This window comes from Bos taurus, chromosome 9 (genome assembly GCF_002263795.3).
Source record: "Bos taurus isolate L1 Dominette 01449 registration number 42190680 breed Hereford chromosome 9, ARS-UCD2.0, whole genome shotgun sequence".
NCBI classification, from domain to species: Eukaryota; Metazoa; Chordata; class Mammalia; order Artiodactyla; family Bovidae; genus Bos; species Bos taurus.
In genome coordinates, this window is record NC_037336.1 from 101045641 (window position 1) to 101066773 (window position 21133).

Sequence of the window (21133 nt, forward strand, 5' to 3'; positions counted from 1 at the left end):
TTTGGGATGGACTGGTTGGATCTCCTTACAGTCCAAGGGACTCTCAAGAGTCTTCTCCAGCCCCACAACTTGAAAGTCTACGGATAAAGATTTCATTGAACTGGCCCAGTCTTAGATTCTTTCACTCTGGAACATTTCCAGAACCCGTCTTTGTCTTCTACGACACAGACATTTTGGAGAGCTGTGGACATCCCCTCCCCTCATTTTACAATAAACCGTTTCTTGGGATGAGTCGGTTAGATGTTTCCAAAGGACTGGAGTCGGGTGATCTCAGCTGAAACGCTGCCAAGAGGAGGCTGTTCTTTACCAGACTATCGCCTCCAGAGGCCCTGATGTCCACTCGGTTCTCTCTGAGAATCTGAATCCTGGCCCAGCTCTTGGATGACACCTCCACTGTGTCATCACACGTTTGATCTCATGCTCATGGCTAATAAGCATTCTGGGAAGAATGGCTACTATTCCGCTCCTCGTTGAAATCTGCCCCGAATCTGAGGGTTATGACTTGGTCCGCTCCTGCCTGGACAGCTTGTGAACTCAGCGCACCCTCCACATTCACTCGCCAGCCCTGGGGTGGGTGAGAGCCTCCCTTTTCCCTGATTCACACATGCGTGTATCCGCTTATTTGTGATGTTGTGAGTATTGAAGTCTTAGGGACTCACAGATTCCCAGTTCTCATGGTTCATAATTCATTTCTTTCTTAAGATGTATTTTATTTATTTACGTATTTTTGGCCACACTGGGTCTTCATGGCTGCGCATGGGCTTTCTCTAGTGCTGAGTGGGAGCTGCTCTCTGGTTGTGGTGCCTGGGGCTCACTGCAGTGGCCTCTCTTGCTGCCGAGCACAGGCTCTAGGCCCCTGGGCTCCAGGAGTTGCAGCCCCAGACTCTAGTGTGCAGGCTCAGTAGTTGCGGTGTGCAGGCCTAGTTGCTCTGCATCATATGGGATCTTCCTGGGCCAGGGACCGAACCCATGTCCCTGGCATTGGCAGGAAGATGCTTAACCAGGATATTTGTTCCGTGCCTGCTCAGTTATGTTCAACTCTTTGTGACCCCATGGGCTGTAGCCCACCAGGCTCCTCTGTCCATGAGATTTCCCAGGCAAGAATACTAGAGTGGATAGCCACTCCCTTCTCCAGTGGATCTTCCCCACCCAGGGGTCAAGCCAGCATCTCCTGCGCCTGCCGCACAGGCAGGGGGATCCTGTATCACTGCGCCATCTGGACCGCCAGGGAAGCCCTGTGATTCACCTCTGTATGCGGCTCTTCTGCTCATGTTTCGTCCATAAACGGATCTGTGAGGGTCCCTGTAAACTGGCTGCTGCCCACAGGTCATTGTTTGCCGAACTCTTCCTGACTGTTGGCACCGCAAGATGGTACAGGCTTATCTTGTACCATCCTTGCCTCAGCCTGAAATCAGCCATTTCTTCAAGGAGCGCTGGTCTTTGCAGTGGGATTAGAGACCAAGATCTGGGTACCAGGGCTGCTCACTGCTGCTGAGGGTGTCCGTTCTTCTTGGCCCTTGCAGCTGACGGATCTGGGCAGTCAGCACACACACTATGCACCTACACACGTACACATGTGTCAGGGTCTTTCCTGAATTCCCATGTCATCGGTATATGGCCCTTTATCACCGAGATGACCCCCCGCCCCCCCCCCCCAACCACATCAAGCGTTTAGTCAGTTGCTCAGCTCCACAGTGTGTCTGAAAGCTGGCTTTGCCGGCAACAAACAAACTCAAGGAGGTCAGGATTCCCTGCCTCCCAGCACCTCTCAGAGGACACAGGACCCGGAAGACCTCTAGCCAGCCCTGTGTTCAGAAGGTGCTGGTTGGTTCTGTCTTATGTATTCCCCTTCCATTTCCTCTCCTTTGAATGACGGATGACAGGATTCCTTTGTTTCTGTGTCCATTCAGGTTCAGAGGTTTCCCTTTTCCAGGCTCATTGGTTTAATTTTATTCTCTGAGCATGTAGGCTCCTGAATATGCTCCTGAAAGTCAAGACTAAATCTATGGAGAGAGGGTCCTCCATCTAAATTCCTTCTACTCTATCTCTGCCCCCAAGCCTGGTTAGAAACCAGCTTCACTGTTTTCTGGTTTATCTCAAAACTTTCCTCTATAAAGGTAAGTGGATATGTTTGTTTTCTTATTTTCTCTCTTTTTTTTTTCTCCACAAAACTTATACTCTATGTGCTCTTTTGCAATTTGCTGTTTGTCATTAGTAACATCTCCTGGAAATCACTCCCTGCTGTTTTTCAATCTCTCTCTCTATTGTTTTTTTTTTTTTTTTTTTAACTTTTGGCCGCACTCCAAAGCATTGGGACCTTATTTCCCAGATCAGGGATTGAGTCCGTGCTCCCTGCATCAGAAGAAGTCTTAACCCCTGACTGCCAGGGAAGTTCCTCTTCCTCAGTTTTTAAAAACAACTCTATTGTATGTATGTCCTGTGCTTGGACATTAAGGCAATTTCCAAAACTTTACAATTACAATAAGTGCAAAAAATTGCTTTGTGCATTTTTATTTTCATACTGTGGATGAGTAAATTCCTAGGAGTGGACTCGCTGGTTGTTGTTCAGTCGCTAATCCTGTCTGACTCTTGGGGATCCCATGGACTGCAGCATACCAGGCTCCTCTGTCCTTCACTATCTCCCAGAGTTTGATCAAACTCATGTCCCTTGAGTTGATAATGCCACTGAGCCATCTCACCCTCCGTCTCCCTCTTCTCCTCCTGCCTTCAGTCTTTCCCAGCGTCAGGGTCTTTCCCAGTGAGTCAGCTCTTCTCACAAGGTGGCCAAAGTTTTGGAGCTTTAGCTTCAACATCAGTCCTTCCAATGAATGTTCAGGGTTGATTTCCTTTAGGATTGACTGGTTTGATTTCCTTGTCGTCCCAGTGTCTCTCAAGAGTCTTCTGCCGCACCACAATTCAAAAACGTCTATTCTTTAGCACTTTAGCCTTCTTTATGGTCCACTTTCACATCTGTACATGACTACTGCAAAAACCATAGCTCTGACTATATGGTCCTTTGTTGGCAAAGTAATATCTCTGCTTTTCAATACCTGTCTAGGTTTGTCAGAGTTTTCCTTTCGAGGAGCAAGCGTCTTTTAATTTCATGGCTTCAGTCACCATCTACAGTGATTTTGGAGAAATCTGTCCAAAGAAAATAAGAAAATAAACCTGTCACTGCTTCTACTTTTCTCTATTTGCCATGAAGTGATGGGACTGGATACCATGATCTTAGTGTTTTTTAATGTTTCATTTCAAGCCAGCTTTTTCACTCTCCTCTTTCACCTTCATCAAGAGACTCTTTAGTTCCTTTTCACTTTCTGCCATTAGAGTGGTGTCATCTGCATATCTGAGATTTTTATATTTCTCCCAGCAATCTTGATTCCAGCTTGTGTTGGATCCAGCTGGGCATTTCACATGATATATTCTGCATAGAAGTTAAATAAGCAGGGTGACTATACAGCTTTCATGTACTCCTTTCCCAACCTCGAGCTGGACTGCCTTGTAAATATAAATACAGTCTTGTTCAGTTCAGTTCATTCAGTCGCTCAGTCATGTCTGACTCTTTGTGACCCCATGAATTGCAGCACGCCAGGCCTCCCTGTCCATCACCAACTCCCGGAGTTCACTCAAACTCATGTCCATCAAGTCAGTGATGTCATCCAGCCATCTCATCCTCTGTCATCCCCTTCTCCTCCTGCCCCCAATCCCTCCCAGCATCAGAGTCTTTTCAAATGAGTCAACTCTTCTCATGAGGTGGCCAAAGTACTGGACTTTCAGCTTTAGCATCATTTCTTCCTAAGAACACCCAGGACTAATCTCCTTTAGGATGGACTGGTTGGATCTCCTTGCAGTCCAAGGGACTCTCAAGAGTCTTCTCCAACACCACAGTTCAAAAGCATCAATTCTTCGGCACTCAGCTTTCTTCATAGTCCAACTCTCACATCCATACATGACTACTGGAAAAACCATAGCCTTGACTAGACAGACCTTTGTTGGCAAAGTAATGTCTCTGCTTTTGAATATGCTATCTAGGTTGGTCATAACTTTCCTTCCAAGGAGTAAGCGTCTTTTAATTTCATGGCTGCAATCACCATCTGCTGTGATTTTGGAGCCCCCAAAAATAAAGTCTGACACTGTTTCCACTGTTTCCCCACCTATTTCCCATGAAGTGATGGGACCGGATGCCATGATCTTCTTTTTCTGAATGTTGAGCTTTAAGCCAACTTTTTCACTCTCCTCTTTCACCTTCATCAAGAGGCTTTTTAGTTCCTCTTCACTTTCTGCCATAAGGGTGGTGTCATCTGCATATCTGAGGTTATTGATATTTCTCCCAGCAATCTTGATTCCAGCTTGTGCTTCTTCCAGCCCAGCGTTTCTCATGATGTACTCTGCATATAAGTTAAATAAGCAGGGTGACAATATACAGCCTTGACGTACTCCTTTTCCTATTTGGAACCAGTCTGTTGTTGTTAGATATTAACAAATTCTTCAAAGGGTTTCCATCAGTTTACAATTCACCAATCATTTTCATTTCATAAAGAAAAAAAATTCCCCAAATGTAAACAAATTTGCATTAGTGGAAAAAGAAAAGTTTTAAAGAAGTAATTTGCTTCACTGAACTGGTAAGGTTAGGGCCCAGGGTCTGCTTCATCCTCAGGCACCTTGGGGTGAGAAGAACTTAGCAGAACATAGTATAAAGATATAAAGATAGGTGATAAGAACATGATATAAAGATATAAAGATAGGCGATAAGAACATGATATAAACACGCGCCTCTATCACTCATGTCTACTAAACTGAGCACATACATTCTGAACCTGGTATTCTGCTATATTATGAAATAAATGTGCTGGGAAGAAATCAGTTGGAACCAGGCCTCATTTCTGTTCTCAATTCTGTCACGTTCTTGCTCTGTGAGTTTGGGGAAGTCATTTGATGTCACTAAGACTCCTCTCCTCATCTGTAAGATGGAGATAAAAATAATATGTTCCCCGACTCCCTAATGGACCAGACAGAAATGCCTGGATGTTATCTATCTGTCTATAGGTCTGTTAGTTGTTTCTGATTGTCCGATTTGTCCACAGTCTTTGAAACATCTTAATTCTAAGAAGGGGAGGGGGGGAGGGAACATTTAATTGAAATGTTGCAAATCTGCATTTTTTGGTTCATTTTCATCCTCACCACAGTTAACACACCATTCAGCAGTGCGCTTTCATCTCTCTGGATCTTATCGCCCATCTTTACACTATAAAAGGGCTGAACTCCTTCAGCTGTAGATCCTGCCTTGTCCCAAAGCATTCTGCTTTTTCAAGGAGCCTACGTGAAACCCGCAGTGAGAGCGCCAGCAGGTCTGAGAGGAATGCCACACCCCCTCTTTAAAGAGCTTCACCAAGAAATAGATGATTTCAAAATGGAACTTTAACAAAGAGGCCGATACAGTTCCTGAAAGTCTAAGGTCATCTTTCCACCCATGAGGGAAGGCACTGGCCACCTCTGATCCAGGGGAAAGCACTTAGGATTTTTTCCTTAAGACCTCGGGTAATTATTTTGAGCTTAGTTGGCTCACAAAGAAAGATTAAAAATCTAAAAAAAAAAAGGCAAAGTGAGAAGAGGCTCTTTTGTGCATCTCCTGCCATTGTCACTCGGGGCTCAACTCAGGAGACCAAGAAATAAGAGCAGTCCCTCACCTGGCAGGAAGAGAGGAGAGAGAAGCTGCGAAGGGGAGGGGCGGTATTCAGGATGCCTGACTGTGATTTTTTAAATACACCTGCACCAGAGATCTGGCTGTGTTGATTCCACCTCCGCTGGACTAGGTTTCCAGAAGGAGCCTGGGGTCCGCTGGCTCAGGCCGCCGCATGCTTGGATGGTGCTCACGGCCCCATGGGTCAGGCCTGGTTCACAACCCCAACGCAGCCAGGCCTGAATGGACCCACCGGGCATCCCTGCTGGACCCCGTCTCCTTCTCCCAGCGGCTCTTAGAAAAACCCCACTGTTCTTCTCAACCCTCTCCCCGGCCTGGAAGCTATCAGGGTCGTGGACTGTCCCCTCCCCACGCCCAGGGGAGTTTCCGGAAAAGATGCCTGCTCGGGTTGCGTCCTGCCTCAGCCTTGTGCAACCCTTCCGGAAGGACAGCACCCGCTGCCCTGGCACCAGCACACGCTGCCGCCTCTGCAGCCTCGCCTCCTCCGCCCGCTCCAGCTCCTCAAGCGCCGGCTGCCCTGAGGACCAGAGGCTGCACAGGCTGCCTTGCAGGACCGAGGCCCCTCCCTCGGCCAGGACACCCTGCCTGGGGTCCGACGACACTGCTCGCACTCCGCTCCCTGCCGCCTGCCCCGGGAAGCTCCCCAGCTCTCTCCCTCCTCCCTGGAGGACACGCCGCTCCATCCTTGGGCGGCACCCAGGGAGACCCCAGGGCACTGGCACAGTCAGGCTTCCAGAGCCACAGAAGCGCCACCGTCCTGCCCTCGCAGAACAGCGAGTCTGGATGCGGGCTGCCTCCTTAGCTGGTCAGGGGCTCAGCGATGCCCAAGCCGCCCCAGGCACCTCTTGGCCTTTTCTTCCTGCTGGTTCCTTCGTGGCAAGAATGGCTGCTTGGAGCCAGGCACCATTTCATGTTCAAGGGATGAAGATGAGAGCAGAAAAGTGACAGTGACTGGCACCTGCTTTTTCAGGAAAAAAGGAAACCTTCCCCAGAAAACATTGGCTTCTCTGGCAGCTCAGTGGTAAAGAACCCACCTGCCAGTGCAGGAGCCTGGGTTCAATCCCGGGTCAGGAAGATCCCCTGAAGAAGGGATGGCAACCCACTCCAGTATTCTTGCCTGGGAAATCCCACGGACAGGGGAGCCTGGGGGGCTACATACAGTCCATGGGCTCCCAAAGAGTCATACACGACTGAGAGACTGACAAAGAATAAATAAATACATCACTAACACTTGTGAAAATGCCTCTCTCAGATTTGAGAGTGCTCTCAACATACTCACCAAGGTCTGAAATGTTGGAGATTCTCTTGCAAATCCGGAATGTTCCACTGAGAAATGCTAAGAATTTGACTAACGTACAAATCAAAGAACACACTGTCACAGCACACAACCCATTTAGAATTAGATCTTTGGGGAAGGGTTTTCAATTACTTATTTTGGTAACCATGGCAATGCTGAAACAAATGTATACAGTAAGTGTGGTAAAAGGATTATTGTGGTATGTGTACGCACACATTCAACTCAAATGAAGATCAAAATGGAAAATTTAACACAACCGCATTATCTGTGGAAATTCTATGCACGTTGAGTACTGCTGCTGCTGCTGCTAAGTCGCATCAGTCATGTCTGACTCTGTGTGACCCCATAGATGGAAGCCCACCAGGCTCCTCTGTCCCTGGGATTCTCCAGGCAAGAACAGTGGAGTGGGTTGCCATTTCCTTCTTCCGATGCATGAAAGTGAAAAGTGAAAGTGAGTCACTCAGTCGTGTCCAACTCTTAGCGACCCCATGGACTGCAGCCTACCAGGCTCCTCCGTCCATGGGATTTTCCAGGCAAGAGTACTGGAGTGGGATGCCATTGCCTTCTCCGATGCACGTTGAGCACAGATGGTAATAAATATCTTTAATTTATTTAAAATATCTTAAGGTCTCTTCAAAAAATTTTCCTGTGTCCACCAATTGGCTTTTATATCTTGAGACACATTTATGTTAAATACACTCTACAAACAGCTAATAAAATATTTCACCCGCAAATAATTACAGAAGGAAACAATACAATCATCAGAGTTCATAGATGGCAGAAACTGGGAAACATACTGCAGGTGGGAAGAAAAATAAGAAAGAAAAAGAAAATCAGAAATATGACTGGAGACTTTTCTATTTGCTCACAGAAACAAGGATGTAAGATCCATCCTTCTCATGGTCCTCAAGTTCGAAGCAACCGTCCCTGTTAACAAAGAGTTTGAACTGAAACAGCTGAACAAGCAAGCACCCTATGACCTGGATTTCAGCTCACCCCAGTTGCTTATGATCTCATCCTTTCATTTGTTTGGTCCCAGAAGATGCATGTGGAGCACACATGCCACGGCAGAGGCTATACATGCACGGCGGGCTCTGTGCCTGGTGGGCTCTGTGTCAGGTGGGCTCCGTGTCTGGTGGGCTCCATGCCTGGTGGGCTCCGTGTCTGGTGGGCTCTGGGCTCCATGCCTGGTGGGCTCCGTGCCTGGTGGGCTCCATGCCTGGTAGGCTCCAAGTCTGGTGGGCTCTGTGTCTGGTGGGCTCTGTGCCTGGTGGGCTCTGAGTTTGGTGTGCTCTGGGCTCCATGCCTGGTGGGCTCTGTGCCTGGTGGGCTCTGTGCCTGGTGGGCTCCATGCCTGGTGGGCTCTGGGCTCTGTGTCTTGTGGGCTCCGAGTCTGGTGGGCTCTATGTCTGGTGGGCTCCGAGTCTGGTGGGCTCTGGGCTCCATGCCTGGTGGGCTCTGTGCCTGGTGGGCTCTGGGCTCCATGCCTGGTGGGCTCCGTGCCTGTGGGCTCTGGGCTCTGTGTCTGGTGGGCTCTGTGTCTGGTGGGCTCCAAGTCTGGTGGGCTCCAAGTCTGGTGGGCTCCGGGCTCCGTGCCTGGTGGGCTCAGTGCCTGGTGGGCTCCAGGTCTGGTGGACTCCATGCCTGGTGGGCTCCACGTCTGGTGGGCTCCAAATCTGGTGGGCTCCGTGCCTGGTGGGCTCCGTGTCTGGTGGGCTCCATGCCTGGTGGGCTCCATGCCTGGTGGGCTCCAAGTCTGGTGGGTGCCATGTCTGGTGGGCTCCGTGCCTGGTGGGCTCCGTGTCTGGTGGGCTCCATGCCTGGTGGGCTCCACATCTGGTGGGTTCCATGTCTGGTGGGCTCCGAGTCTGGTGGGCTCCATGCCCCGTGGGCTCTGAGTCTGGTGGGCTCCGTGCCTGGTGGAGCTGACCGTCTCGGATCTAGTGAGACAGATGATGAGATGGGAACAAAGTGTGTCAATGTGTAGCCACGAGTTATAATTCACGCTATGAGGGAAAACGACCCCGAGCAAGCAGAGATCCCCATGATGCTCTGTGTTTGGGGTTGGGATGGAAAGCAGTAGAAGATGTCTTTGAAGTGATATTTCTCATAGGACCTCAAAACAGAGCAGGCCTTCACCAGGAGAGCAGGAGGCGAGAAGCTGGTGTTGGGGGAGGAGGGTGGCCTGTGAGCTCTCAGGAGAGAAAGAGCCTTCTAGACACAGAGGAGCGGTGGGCCGGCCAGGGAGACGTGTGATGGGAGTGAGGACATGGGAAGAACCAGATGTCATGGGGCCTGGGAATCAGCACTCAAGATCAGCTTATCCCAGGGCAACAGGCAGGCAGCTAAGAGTCTTCAGGAGGGTGACAGATTCATGGTCTTCCTTTTCTCTAAGGTTCGGCCGTTTCCCTCCCTCCTAGCCATGGACCCAGTCCATGATGATCTCTGCAAGTTTTTAGAAAGCAAAGGAGTCTCCCTGACTTGCAACAAATCCTAAAAAAATTAATGTTTTTGAAAAATCTCATGATCAGGGACAGGCTTCCCAGGTGTTCCTCGTGGTAAAGAACCTGCCTGCCAGTGCAGGAGACATAAGAGACACGGGTTCGATCCCTGGGTCAGGAAGATCCCCCGGAGGAAGGCATGTCAGTCCACTCCAGTATTCTTGTCTGGAGAATCCCATGGACAGAGGAGCCCCACAGACTACAGTCCATGGGATCGCAAAGAGTTGGACACTACTGAAGCGACTTGGCACGCACTCCCGTACTTAGAGACAGAGACGGTTAGGATCGTCTGAGAGGCAAGACCATCAGGTCAGAAGGAAACAGAGGGCAGGACAGACCGTGCCCGTGGGGGGCGGCCCAGAAGGGCAGGCCCAGACAGGAGGCGGGACTAACAGGGAAGCAGGGGGCATGGCTAGGACCACCCACCATTCCACCGTCCCCTTCTGCCGCAGGAAGAGAACTATACAGCCCAGCACGAGCTACAAGTTCCCCAGACCTCACCTGCCCATGGACATGGCCCCCGTGGGTGAGTTCCCCTGAGTGGCTGGCGCAGGAGCTGAGGTCCGCCCGCCCAGGCCGAGGCCCAGGAGAGACAAGGTGGGAGCATCTGCTCTGTGCTCTCCTTTGCTTGCGGCCCGAGTGTCTGTGTGACCTCGGAGGCCACGAGCTGCCAGACTCAGCCCCGGGCCCTGTCCCAGCCTCGAGCAGCTTCTCGGCCAGGTCCCGTGTGACCGCAGCAGAAGATCTCTGTCTGACTAATAAAGGCTGAAGGGCATCAGTCCTGTGCCCTCCTGGCCCCCCCGCCACGCCTGTGGCAGGAAACTTGGACTTCCAGGCACGTCCACCTCCGGGCACAACTGTGCTCAGGGCAAAAGGTACAGGGCAGGGCTCCGGGTGGTAAGCCGGGCTTGGGGAGAAGGATCAGCTGTGTGACTCCCAGGCGGGCAGCATGTTCCGTCCACCCACCACCGGCCACGCAATTTTCTGGGCTCAGTGAGAAATGAAAATTCTAGAACTCTTGTTCAAAAATATTAAGCATCTTAAGAAGGTGACAGGCCCGTAATAACCAAGCTGGAGCCCCACCGACGCAGGAACCCCGGGGCTGCAGGCACAGGCATCCAGCCTCCATCCTATGTCCCCACGGGGTCTGTGCCTGGGGGGGGACACTGTGTCTGCCCCACCCCCCAGCAGACTGCACAGAGTGACTGTTCTCTGGGGCCTCAGTTGCAAACACAAGCTCCCAGTCAACACCCGCCTCTCATTCCAAGAGCAGGGCCCTTGGGCCAGGACGACTTGCAAGGCTTTTAAACAGCTGCAAAGCCACCGGAACAGCAGCTACAGAGAACCTCAGTCGACTTCTCTCCTGAGTGTTGACCGAGTTGTGAGCAAGCTGCTTGGTGCCGCCGAGTTCACTGAGAGCAGTGTTCCCAAACACAGAACCAGGAACCCTGACCAGGGCCTTGGGGCCGTGAGCAGAATCACCCCACGCCTCCCCCAGCCCCCAGAACTGTGATGGCAGCACCCGGCATGGCAAGGGGACTCTCCCGTGTGACTGAAGCATGGACCTCGAGACAGGAGAATAAAGTATCGTCCAGCAGGCCCAGCTCAGTTTAGCCACATTTCCCAGGAGAAACACAGCCCTGCCCACACCTTGACTTCAGCTCAGTGAGACCCTCTTGAATTTCTGACCTCCCGAACCAGAAGATGATGCATTCACGTTGTTTTAAGCCACTAATTGGAGGTTGTGTTTACAGTAACCATACGAAACAAATACACTTAGGTCAGCAGTAACCAAACACGTTGAAATGATTTTTCTTCCCCCGAATCCATCCTTACTCCTTGGAAGGAAAGTTATGACCAACCTAGACAGCATATTCAAAAGCAGAGACATTACTTTGCCAACAAAGGTCTGTCTAGTCAAGGCTATGTTTTTCCAGTGGTCATGTATGGATGTGAAAGTTGGACTGTGAAGAAAGCTGAGCACAGAAGAATTGATGCTTTTGAACTGTGGTGTTGGAGAAGACTCTTGAGAGTCCCTTGGACTGCAAGGAGATCCAACCAGTCCATCCTAAAGGAGATCAGTCCTGGGTGTTCATTGAAAGGACTGATGTTGAAGCTGAAACTCCAATACTTTGGCCACCTCATGCGAAGAGCTGACTCATTTGAAAAGACCCTGATGCTGGGAAAGATTGAGGGCAGGAGGAGAAGGGGACGACAGAGGATGAGATGGCTGGATGGCGTCACTGACTCAATGGACATGAATTTGGGTGAACTTCAGGAGTTGGTGATGGACAGGGAGGCCTGGCGTGCTGCAGTCCATGTGGTCGCAAAGAGTTGGACACGACTGAGCAACTGAACTGAACTGAACTGAACTGAAATCCATTCTATGAATATGCGTCTGTAGTAGGGGTGGGACACTAGCACAGGGAAGATGCAGAGAGGATAAGGATTCAGTCCACCCTGGAGCATTCTCAAATCGGTATAAAGGGACAAGAAAGCCCTTAGTGACTTTTAGTATCGCGTCTCATTTGGGTTCTGCACTTCCCAGGTGGTGCTAACGGTAAAGAACCCCCCTGCCAGCGCAGGAGACATAAGAGACGGGAGTTCCATCCCTGGGTCGGAAAGATCCCCTGGAGGAGGGCATGGCAACCCACTCGAGTATTCTTGCCTGGAGAGTCCCATGGACACAGGAGTCTGACAGGTTACAGTCCATGGGGTTGCAAAGAGTCAGACACAACTGAAGCGACTTAGCACATACGCACTTCTTTGTGTTCTAAAACAGCAGAAGGTACATTTACAGCTGGGTGCCCATAACTCAAGGGCCCCATGGGGGGGGTGCGGGCCTCAGAATGGGCAGCTTGGAGAGGAGACCTGGAGGAAGTAGCCTCTCTGAAGACATTCATGTTCGTTTGTTTGTTCTGGTGAAATGCAAACATAACACAGGACTTCCTGGTGGCTCAGATGGTGAAGAATCTGCGTTCAATGTAGAAGACCCAGGTTCAGTCCCTGGGTAGGGAAGATCTCCTGGAGAAGGGAATGGTAACCCACTCCAGTATTCTTGCCTGGAAAATTCCACGGACAGAGGAGCCTGGCGGGCTACAGTCTATGGGGTCGAAAAGAGTCAGACACAACTTAGCAACTGACACAAGACATAACACAGCTGTCTCTAACTGTGCGATTCAGGGACACTGGTCACATTTACGATGCTGCACAACCATCACCTTTATCTTCCAACTTTTTCATCGTGCTAAACAGGAACTCTGTACCCACTAAACACTAAGCCCCCATCCCCACCTCCTCCCAGGCCTGCCAACTGCTCTTCAGTGTATTTTTCTGCCTCCATGAATTTGACTCCTCTAGGGAGAAGGCAATGGCCCCCCATTCCAGTACTCTTGCCTGGAAAATCCCATGGACCGAGGAGCCTGGTGGGGTGCAGTCCATGGGGTCGCTGAGGGTTGGACACGACTGAGCGACTTCACTTTCATTTTTCACTTTCATGCATTGGAGAAGGAAATGGCAACCCACTCCAGTGTTCTTGCCTGGAGAATCCCAGGGACGGGGGAGCCTGGTGGGCTGCCGTCTATGGGGTTGCAGAGTCGGACACGACTGAAGCGACTTAGCAGCAGGGACCTCACAGAAGAGAAACCGTACAGTGTTTCTCTTTTTACGACTGGCTTATATCACTTACGGTGGTCCTCCAGTTTCATCCAAGCTGTAGCATGTGTTGGAAGTTTGTTCCTTTTTACAGCTGAATGATATTCTGTTGCATAGGCAGGCCACATTTTGTCTTTCCATTCATCACCAGATCAACATGTGAGTGATTTCTGCCTCTTTTCTGTTGTGAGTCACGCTCCTTTGAATATTAGCATACGAGTAATGTGTGTTCAATTCAAAGATAAAATTAGGATTTGCCGGAGATGAGAAGGAAGTTGTAACAAGAGGTCTTCTCAAAAATCTCTCTCCATGGGCGAGGCTGCTGCATGTTACAGTTGAGCTGGAAAGGCCCACGTGTCTGGGACACCAGGAGTGATGTATCTACTGCACCAACGGCATTCAAGAGGGGGGATGCAGAATGTAAGGCTGAGGCTAAATTGTAGTTGTCAAGGTCAATCTTATATAAGGGATTTTCCAACACACTGAGAAAAGAGTGAATGTGACCAGCTCTTCTCTTGTGGAGAGTGTATGAAAACCTCCAGCTATCGTGGAAAGTGACTGGGAAGCTTGACGTTTACACGCAGTCAGACCTTTGCTTATTCTGGTAGAGAAGCAGCGTTTACCTTTAGGCCACCACAGCAGCATCTGCCCCTTCCTCGGGGCTGACCCCAGGGCCCTCTGGCACTAGGCAGTACCTCCCTCCCCAGCTTCTCCGGCGGAGCCTGGCTGACCCCAGAGCTTTACCAGAGCAGCACGGATGGATGCTGGCCGGGCCGAGATCCAACAGCACCCTCAGAGCACAGCATCGCTCATCTTGTTTGTTAACCTGAAAGCTTTTTTTTTTTAACTTAAAAATAACTCTGACTCTAGCAGGTTTCAGACCCTGCCCAGTGGGCTTGCTGGAGAGGGGTCTGCAGGGGTTCTGGCAATGGCAACTCCCTCAGGGGTTTGGCCATCACAAAGTGTCCTTGGGAAACGTGGCGCCTCCCTGCCTCCAGCCTAAGCCCCCTTCCCCTGGGGGCAGCGACCTGCGACCTCCAAGTCTGTGCCTCTCTCTCTCTGGGTCCAGCACCGGCCTCTCCTCCCACCTCCCAGGCAGGGGGTCGGCAGGGGGGCCCAGTGGTGGAGGGCTTGGGGGAGCGCGGAGCAGGTGCAGGGATGGGGTGGTTGAGGAGATGTGGCCGGTGGATCTGGGGGGGCTGGTGCAGCAGAGGCGTGCGGGGGCGCGGAGGGAGGGGCTGGTGAAGAGAGGCAGGTCGGGCTCCGAGGGAGCGCAACAGTGAGGGCGGGGGCGCGGGGGGCGCGGCAGGGGGGTCCGCAGAGGACCCAGGGCAGCCGGGCGGCGGCACCCTGGCAGCCGGCCCTCGCGCGCCCCTCGCGGGCGCCCTGCGCCCCCATCCCCGCGTCCCCCGCCCGCGGCTGCTGTCGTCAGAGCTGCCTGCGTCAATGCCGCTTGGTGACACACACAGCTTGTTTTTTTATTCCTCCTTTTTCTCAATGAGAGGAGCCTAATGGGATTTTTATTATCAGACTCATAAATCAAGCGGCTGGGGCCATCAGACCTGGCACGCGTCCAGCCCCCCCACTCCCCGCCGCCCGCGCGAAGCGGGGCTGAGCCGCCTGGCCTCCTTTAGAGGAAAAACTTGAAATAGTTCCCCTCTGCGCGGTGAGGAGCGCAGTTCTGCGCGGGGGGCCGGGACGTCGGCGGTGCAGACCCTGGCCGCTGCGCACCCAGAAACAGGGGGACGCGCGATGATTTGCCCGAGAGCGGGGTGCACAGCCCACCCCCCGCCCTAGGCTAACGTCCCATGGGTGGGCGCTGATGGTGCGGAGCAGGTAGCTTCTGTGTGGGTGTGTTATTGACACGAAACAGACCACCAGCCATGAATGCAGATCAGGCAGTAAAGACGTCAGCAGCCGCGGCATGCTTCTGCATGCTAATGCCCGGCGCTCGCAGATGGCCAGCAAGACAAACAGGCCCTCCTGTGTCTCCGCAAGGCCTCGAACAAGGCAGTGGGGGAGCCCCTGCAAGAGCTGGGGGGTGCCCGGCCAGGTTAATCCTCAGAGGGATAGTCCCAGGAAGTGTTCGTCACTCTGTCGGCCGTGTCGGACTCTGTGCGACCCCATGGACTGTAGCCTGCCAGGCTCCTCTGTTCATGAGACTCCCCAGGCAAGAATACTGGAGGGGGTTGCCATTTCCTTCTCCAGGGGATCTTCCAGACCCAGGGATCAAGCCTGGATCTCCTGCATTGCAGGCAGTTTCTTTACCATGTGAACCACCAGGGAAGCCCCACGAACCCCTCATTTCCATCGTTGGTTCCAGCACAGGCCGCAGCCCGGAGGCTTCACAGGGAGGCCTAGCCAGGTGCAGAGACCAAGCCAGTGGGGTAGGGACGCTGTGGGGAGGGGGTGTCCCTCTTACAGACCTGGCCGGGATGCAGAACAGAGCTCCACCTCTGGAAGCTATCCTTAGAAGCGCTCAGTGTGTTCAGGCCTCTTATCTACACGGAACCCACAAGTTCTTCAAGCGGGTCATCTGGGCCCTAAGAAACCAGGTCTCCCAGAGCCTCCCTGAGAGAACCACTCTGTCTCCTGGATCTTCTCTGGGCTCAGAACCAAGAGCAGAACCCTTAGAACCTGCTCACAACTTTCAACTAAAAGTGAGCATCCAGAGCACACGGCCTTGGAATAAAGTAACTGTAAAGACTGTGGCCTGATTTGTTCCAAATTTGTAATAATTTTGGGCTTCCCTGGTGGCTCAGGTGGTCAAGAATTGGCTCGCAATCTGGGAGACCAGGGTTCAGTTCCTGGGTTGGGAAGATCCCTGGAGGAGGGCATGGCAACCCACTCCAGGATTCTTGCCTGGAGAATCTCCATGGACAGAGGAGCCTGGTGGGTGCAGTCCATGGGGTCACCCAGAGTTGGATAGGACTGAGCAACTAAGCACACATAATAATTTTAACTCTTCCCCCTCAACCTGTGTCCTCCATTCTTTCAGTTCTTTCAATGGCCGTAAATAACAACCAGGAGCAGAGTGGTTGTCTCTGCTCTTTCCAGCTCCAGACTCTTCTGATCTTAAAACTGAGGAGGTCCCAGGCTGGAGACCCAGGCTGCACACGGCCACAGGGGAGATGCTTGTCTGCTTGCCTCTGGTCACTGCTGTGTCCAGGTGTCCAGGGCAGCTTCAGCCAGGCCTTCTCCTTCTCCCTGCTTGTTCACAGCAGGACACGCTCTCTGCATGTGTGTGAACTTTCTTCAGGAGTTAGTAAGTCAACTATCACCAGCTAAGGGAGGCAAGTGTTTAGAGGGATCACATCCACTCCCTGATTCCCCACATTCTTCACTTCAGGAAGAGAGAGAAAGAGACAGAAGCACTGAGGAGGGCCATCTGGAGAGGGCTCGTGAGCAGCTGAAGGAGGGACACGTGGAAAAGAAAAATGAACACTTGCAACTTCGTTTGGCTGTTCGGATGTAGTCCACAGATGTCCAAGACAACATCTCTTATCTGGACTGTGGTACACAGCAGTCTGGGATGCACACCAACAGCAAAAGAAATTGGCATAAGGTCATTGTAGTCTTCGGGACTGTTTCAAAATAAGCTCCGTCATTTCAGTGTCTAAGCACAGGTTCTGCTATGAATGATCTTTATGCCCTGCAAAAGTTGGTTGGTGCAAGAAATATAAAACCTATCTTAAGGGGCTTCCCTGATAGCTCACTTGGTAAAGAATCTGCCCGCAATGTAGGAGACCCCGGGTCGATTCCTGGGTTGGGAAGATGCCCTGGCGAAGGGAAAGGCTACCCACTCCAGTATTCTGGCCTGGAGAATTCCATGGACTGTATAATCCATGGGGTTGCAAAGAGTCGGACACGACTGAGGGACTTTCACAACGTAACATGTGGATTGAGGGACTTCAGTGGAAGATCCTAATAGGCAGCTTGCATACTGCGCAAAATGAGTTAAATCTGGTTCTGTTGCAAAACGAATTTTATACACAGTTTCAGCAGCAGATATAACGAATGCCACCAGAAAGTTATTTGCTTCCTTTGTGCACCAAAGGTGAGAAATGACCATTCTGCAAATATATAAAGATACAGATGTCAGTAGATATCGGGGGGCGGGGGAGTAGGATCTGCTTTGAGGGGAGAAAACAAGCCTGGGTAAGGGCAGGCAGAGGAGTGGGTCCTGCCGCTGACATTCACCAAGGTCGCGGTGATGGGGTGGGCACCCGCTAGCGGCTGGCTCCGCCCCTGTGACTCCGGAGAGGACCGCTCTCGCACCTTGGATCTGGGCCACGGAGACGCGGACACACGCTGCAGCAGCCGGGAGATGCGTCCACCCGATAGAGAGACCTACCGCGTCGGTGCCGCGTTGCACGGCCGCCTCACGCTGTAGCGGAGACTGAGAAATGAGGGGCGCGCCGGCGGGGCGCCTCGGAGCTGTCCGCGCCGTGGCATCAGGGGCGCGCAGTAAACAGCATCCTTTGCAGTCCCCGGGGGAGGGAAAGCCAAAACAAGGACTGTGCTCCCTGCATTCTACGGCGAGAAGCTGAACGCGCCATCGCCTATCCTGTCCCTCCTGGAGGACCTAACAGTGTGTGCGGGTGAGCCTGGGCGCGCGCACGAGTCTGTAAGCACGTCCTTTGCGCGCACACACTCACAAAAGCATATAGTAGTCCTGCTTGAGGATTGAGTCAGGAAAACACGTAGCGCCTGCAACTTAGCCTTAAATGCATATGAATCCTACAGATATTTCAGTACACACTCCACATCCTCATTTTTCATCATACTCCTCCGTGTGCGCACGAAGATATAATTTGTGTGTTTGGGAGTCAGCTGAGCTCCGCTGACGTCGGCACCTCGAGCTTTGTTCCGCGGCCATCAATCAACCTGACTGCGGCGGCCCGCCCACTGCGGTAAGACGCATGCGCCGCTGGCTAAGCCCACCTCCCCCGTGAGTCAGTCCTTCAGTCGCTCAGTCGTCTCCGACTCTTTACAACCCCATACACTGCAGCACACCAGGCTTCCCTGTCCATCACCAACTCCCAGAGCTTGCTCAAACTCATGTCTATTGAATCGGTGAGGCAGTCCAACCATCTCATCCTCTGTCGTCCCCTTCTCCTCCCACCTTCAATCTTTCCCAGCATCAGGGTCTTTTCCAAGGAGTCAGTTCACATCTGGTGGCCAAAGTATTGGAGTTTCAGCTTCAGCATCACTCCTTCCAATGAATATTCAGAATTGACTTCCTTTAGGATGGACTGGTTGGATCTCCTTGCAGTCCAAGGGACTCTCAAGAATCTTCTCCAACACCACAGTTCAAAAGCATCAATTCTTTGGCACTCAGCTTTCTTTACAGTCCAACTCTCACATCCATACTTGACTACTCGAAAAGCCATAGCCTTGACTAGATGGACCTTTGTTGACAAAGTAATGTCTCTGCTTTTTAATAAGCTTAGTTACCTTACTGGCTTAGTTAGCCGTGTACTCTTGGTATGTTTTGATTTTATTAATTAAAAGGAGGAGAAAAAAGCAAAAAAAATATTAAAGGACTGTAGGATTGTGTTTCAAAAATGCTTTTTTCCCATGTGAAAGATTGGCATGGTGAGATTAGAGGCACATTTCATTGCTAAATATGTTCTTGCTAAGTATTACAGTGAATTCGGTGAAATTGTGTCAGTATCTCCTCCCTAGAAGAAATGAACCTCTGGATGCTGCTGCTTCTCTCCTCTTTGTGTATCCATGTTTAAGATTATGTGGGAATGTTTTTTATGCATTGCCAGTCTTTATATGTTATGCTTCTCAATTATTTTTACCAGTTTCACCACATAAGTTTGTGTGATTATGTTAGCTTTCTAATGTATTTATTTCATTGTATAAAGGACATGAGAGAGATGAATTAAGCATATCTTTAATTGAATTAAGCTTATGGATTAAGCACAAATGGTCACAGATGAAACATAGTTAATACTTGCAAAGTTCCTATAGGTTGTGGGGTAACAGTAGTAGGGGCGCTGTTGGGCAAACTGCGAAGCGTCTCATCACAGGGGACCTCTCACAGGGGACTTTCTGGAAAAATCACAGCTCCTGCTCTGAGAACTCGTCTCTGGGCCTGGATACAAAAGGATTAACCCTCTTGAGTAAGTAGAGGTAGCAGATGTTTCCTGGATCCTCAGAGTTTCCAGAGGTGGAAACCGGAATATGGGGAAATCACTCTGCAGAGAGAGAGCCAGGCGCTCGGGGTCTGTCTTGGGAAAGTGGCCGTGAGTGAGCACGGATCAGTTGCCCAGAGCTGCCCTGAGAAAGGGCCACACCTAGGAAGAAGCAAAGGCAGCATCTCGCAGTGCTGGAGGCTGGCAGTGTGAGATGGAAGCGTGGGCAGGGTCATGACCCCTCCGAGCCTGCTAGACCCTGGCTGGCCTCTGCCAGCTTCTGGAGGTGCTATTGAGCCTTGGGGTCCCCTGAGTGCACCACGTGACTCTCAGCCCTGCCTCGGGGGTCCCACGGCCTGCTCTCGGCCTGTCCTCTGCTGTTCTTCTGAGGACCCCAGTCCTACTGGTTGGGACTCACCCAGATGACATCATCTTAAGTGTGCCAAGACCCTATTTCCCCACGAGGTCTCAGTCTCAAATACGGGCTGAGAACTTCAGCCTAACTCTTCAGACGACGCGATTCCACCCACAGCTGGTGTTTTGGGGTTGCACCGTTTGGATGGCCTATAACTCAGCCCATGAGGAACTTGTCCTGAGTTTCTCAAACCATGCAACTAAGAGCAACAGAGGGAGGAGTTAAGTCCGGAGCTTTCGCCCTGTCTGTCCTTATAGGTTTTCAAGCTTGATGGCGTTAACGGCCTGGACAAGACCCAGGTCAGCAGCAGCAGCTACAGGGATACCCTGATCCTGGGGGTAGGGGGGTACTGATGAGGTGATGTGGGGGCAGACCTGCCAGCAGGGAGGCTGGCTTCTCAGGCACCCGGGAGAGTGAGGGGACGGCAGGGCCCACACCAGGGGAGGAGAGGAGCAGAGGAGACTCCAGATGCAGGCTTAGCGCGCAGGCTGCCCCTGGCCCTGCCCTCTCTCCCTGTCCTCCTCGGGCTGGTGAGGTCTGGGGAGGCAGGGACGACCCTCCATACTCTGAGCACAAGTGGACCAGATGATTGGCTGGAGCTTCTATTTCATCCCGACGTGTGCCTCGTTGTGTAGAGACTCACGGGTGACTACAATGCGTGTTAGTCCAAGAAAATAACTCCCCTGTGAGGGACAGCCAAGTCAGTGATTTCCATCTGTCTTCCACTGAATCCTAGAGTTGGCAAGAGGTACCCCAAGGAACACTCCACGCATGAAGGGGAGGGGTCCTGTGTCTCCCAGCTCAGGGCTGAAAACAGCCACGTGACTGGCATGAGTTCTCCGGCACTCACAGTACACATGCAGTTTGTGAAGGATTCTGTCTGGGTTGAAAGAGCTGAATAGGTTAACTAAGTAATTAATACCTTTATTCGTAGGACAGATACATAGGGCACCTGTGTTCCAAGCATTATTCTAGGTGCATAACATACGTCCATGAACAAAATAAATAATATCCCCTGCACTTGGGGAATTATCATCCTATTGGATGAGGGATAGTTAAGGATAAGACATAATAAAGGCAGATGTTATGATGGAAGGTAATCCATGCCTTGGGTAGAAATACAGCAGTATAGGGGAATCGTAGGACAGTAAGAGCAGAATTTGCCAAGAGGGCGGCACTGGAGCAGAGCTGGGCTGGCGAAGCAGTTAGTAACGTGGGATCCGTGCAACAGCTCTGATTAGAAGGAAGGACTGAGGACAAGCACACGGGGCAGTTCAGAAACCTGCAAGGCCTTCAGGTTTTACTGTGTGACATGGAGGGCCAGGCACTGCTCCGTCGTTCAGATGAACGACACGGTCCTACAAGCATCACAGAAGGATCTCTCGGCCCAGGGCTGAAACTGGGCACGTGAAGAGGACA